Source organism: Neofelis nebulosa, chromosome 2 (assembly GCF_028018385.1).
Source record: "Neofelis nebulosa isolate mNeoNeb1 chromosome 2, mNeoNeb1.pri, whole genome shotgun sequence".
NCBI classification, from domain to species: Eukaryota; Metazoa; Chordata; class Mammalia; order Carnivora; family Felidae; genus Neofelis; species Neofelis nebulosa.
The window spans coordinates 152207076-152210933 of record NC_080783.1 but is presented as its reverse complement, the minus strand read 5'-3'; the positions used below and the strand labels follow the sequence as shown (position 1 = coordinate 152210933).

General features: G+C 33.4%; 1 pseudogene; it reads right to left on the bottom strand.

Moving 5' to 3' along the window:
• Positions 1–1855: 1855 nt before the first annotated feature.
• Positions 1856–2400, bottom strand: LOC131493407 (GTPase NRas-like; annotated as a pseudogene).
• Between the last annotated feature and the right edge of the window lie 1458 nt (positions 2401–3858).

Genomic DNA, 3858 nt, shown 5'->3' with positions numbered 1-3858 from the left:
CAGTGGAATTTCTAGATCATATGGTATCTCTATTTAAAAATTTTTGAGGAATCCCCATACTGTTTTCCAAAATGGTTGAACCAATTTACATTCTCATCAACAGTGCATGAGGGTTCCCTTTTCTCACCAACACTTGTTAACTCTTGCCTTTTTGATACTAGCCATTCTGACTGGTGTAAGTGATATTTCACTGTGGTTTTGTTTTGCTTTTAGTATTTAATCAATTAATTAAAGTTTTAAATAATTAATTTTAGTCTAATTAATTTCATTTAATTGATACATTTAATTAATTTACCCTGATTAATATTTTATCTAATTAAAATTTAATGATTTAAAATATGTGACTTATTTTTATATCACTAGTCTTTTAGCAACATATTATGAAAGATAAATTCAATATTGTTTTCTGTATCATTTATATAATTTTTGTTGTTATTAGGATGGGGTATTGGTTTTGACATAATCATCCATTTGGTGATCACTCAACTCCTTATTTAAACTCAAACATTGAACTGTCCTTGGATTTCTAATATAAACTCTGTCTAGTAGTAAACTCTATCTTGAGTGAAAATAAAATTTATTCAGCATTAACTCTGTGTTATTGCTCTATTAGTCAATTATATTGACTATTTCAGTGATTCTGACAAAATATTTAACTACAGGCATTCTTTCCTCAGTATTTTTAATTGTGGGACTCAGAGAAGTTAAATAAATTACATAAGATTCAACAACTTGTAAGTTTCAATAAATTACATAAGATTACATAAATTCAATAAATTACATTTCAATAAATTACATAAGATTAAACAAATTACATAAGATTCAACAATGTAAGTCAAAAACTGAACTTCAACAATAAATCCATGTGACTTCATTGGAGCAAATTGTTTATCTTATGACAAATTATACTTTCATCAACTATCGAGTTGCATTTGCTTATAATGTTTTTAATATTTCTTCCCTTATATGAATAAGTAGTATTAATCTAGTTTTCTTTATTATGATTTTTACCACATTTAAAAATGAAAAACATAGAAGGAATTTTAAATGAGAATATTCATTCAACTCTATATAAATGAATATGACAGTCTAAATGAAGTATGTGATTTGCCAGCAAAAATTGATTGACAAAAATTAAGAAATCAAACCTAAACAAAGAAACAAAAATCACTGTGGAAGAAATTTGGAAAATGGACAAAGGAAACCTCCCAAAAGTGAAGGTAAAGAAGGTAAAGATTTAAGTACAAATTATTATTATTATTAATTATTATTATCATTAGTAGTAGTAGTATTTATGAATGCAGAGCAGATGCCAGGTATATAGAGTATAGCCAATAACATTAAAAACAAACCAAATGGCAACTTAACTATATTCTCAGCAAAACAGTAATTTATGACATTTCTCCAAAAACCAACACAGTGCCATGTTCAACAATAAAATGAAAAACAAAACAACCAGCAGTTGCTACGTTAGACCTCAAGACATAGTTTCTTACAGCATTTCATGTCTGCAGTTTGGTTCTCTGTTTCAGAGCATGAATTACTTTTCAGATGAAAAACCTGGGATGGCGGAGGTTTGTTTATGTGTGTTGGGGGAGAATCCAGGGTGGAAAAATAGGGGGGAGTAACAAGAGATTCATTTCTCTGGTCAGGCAACCAAGTGAGGAGGTAGTTATTTAGAGAGCTTCTCAAATAGAGAATATTGTACTGATCTACTGAGAGCTGAGGAGGTGGTAGGAGCTTCCTGTGAGACTCAAGATAGCAACAGGAATACTTATGCAAGAAAGTCAAGACCAGGGTGTCAGTGCAGTTTGACAGTGGCTCTTTTCTGATGCTACAACTTTAAAAGTATTCATTACAATACCACACACAAGAACCGCATAAAAACTCGAGTCCCATCATCACTGCTGTTGAGTTTCTTCATTTGGTACTGGCATATTTATCTTACCAGTGTGCAAAAGGCATATTCAACACCCTGTCTGGTCTTGGCTTAGGTTTCAATGAACGGAATCCCGTAACTCTTGGCCAATTTGTGGGCTTGTTTTTTGTTGACTGTCCTTGTTGGCAAATCACACTTGTTTCATCTGAGTTTTTTACTTGCTTAAGCTGTTCCCTGTAGAGATTAATATCTGCAAATGATTTGCTATTATTGATGGCACATACACAGAGGAAGCCTTCACCTGTCATGTATTGGTCTCTCATGGCACTGTATTCTTCTTGACTAGCTGCATCCATTATGTCCAGAACACAGGTTTTACCATCTGTAACCACCTGTTTTCAGTTAAAATCCTCTATGTTGGAATCACATTCATCTACAAAGTGGTTCTGGATTAGCTGGGTTGTCAGTGTGCTTATCCCAACACCAGCTGCTCCAACTGCCACCAGTTTGTACTCAGTCATTTCACACCAGCAAGAACCTCAAGTTTCACAGCCTCTGCTTCCAACGGATTTAGGACCACAACTGGGGAAAATGTTGGAGACCCCAGAACTGCCATCACCAGCCCCCACCAGGGGTTAAGTTCAAATCATTTTAAAACTTAAACCAACCAGTATTGCTAATTCTATTTAAGTTTTTAATCTGAATTCTGTTTAAGTTGTTGCAAAGAACTAAGAATATAATGCTTGCAACATCTTTTGTGAAATCAGAACATTTATACGTCTGTCAAAGGCAGATAATATTTATAACAACAACAACAACAACAACAACAAATCCTTAAGGTCATTTTTTAATGTTAGTACACAATCCAAAATAAAATTAGATTGTAATTAAGAATTGATATCTACCAGTATTTTAAAAATAAACATAGTCCATAAAAGATTTATAACTGGAATGCAAGGATGGCTTGTTATTAGGAATGCAATATCATTCATCATGCCAGCAAACTAAAGCAGAAAAAATTTTAATAATAAGTATTATTTTTAGTCAAGATACAGGTTAATCTACATGATCTCAAAATGACACCAGACTGATGCAAGGTGGATTTACTAGTTAAAACAACATGCCCTGAGAAAATATCCTAGATAAGTAACTGATTTTGAAAAATTCCACAGTCCTGGAAAACAGAAAGGAATAAAAAATAAATCCTGGAAGCTATAACCTTTACCCTGGAACATATAAATAATCCCAAGAGATTTTCTTTGTTTTTGTTATTCAAAAAAATTACGTAAAAAAACGCTTCCACGTGTACTTCAGAACTTCACAAGAAAGTGTCAGCTTTATTTCATAATAAATAGCTATACTAAGTCAATAGAAATAACAGGAAGAATATTATAGTGGATATTTATAAATTTTTGCCTTTTATTCTTTCCAAAAACAAACAAACAAAAAGGAAAAGTAATCTCACTCCCACTCTGATGCATATAGAGAATTATTCCATACTTATGCTACATCAAAAGATGAATGAAAGATGGGCTCATGATCCAAACGAGAGTAATTAAAATTTTCTATTTAGTAAACTGGAAAGGGAAGAGGGCAATGTGTTCCAATCCCAGTTAAAGTTGGATTCTTTTTTTTTTTTTTTTAATTTTTTTTTCAACGTTTTTTATTTATTTTTGGGACAGAGAGAGACAGAGCATGAACGGGGGAGGGGCAGAGAGAGAGGGAGACACAGAATTGGAAACAGGCTCCAGGCTCCGAGCTGTCAGCACAGAGCCCGACGCGGGGCTCGAACTCACGGACCGCGAGATCGTGACCTGGCTGAAGTCGGCCGCTTAACCGACTGTGCCACCCAGGCGCCCCAGAGTTGGATTCTTAAAGAGGAGATGTAAAAACTAGAGATCTTAATAGGGATCCCATATTTTCCACTTTTAGATTAGGATATAGAGAAAGCTAGTCCATAAAAGAAACAAAAACTGATA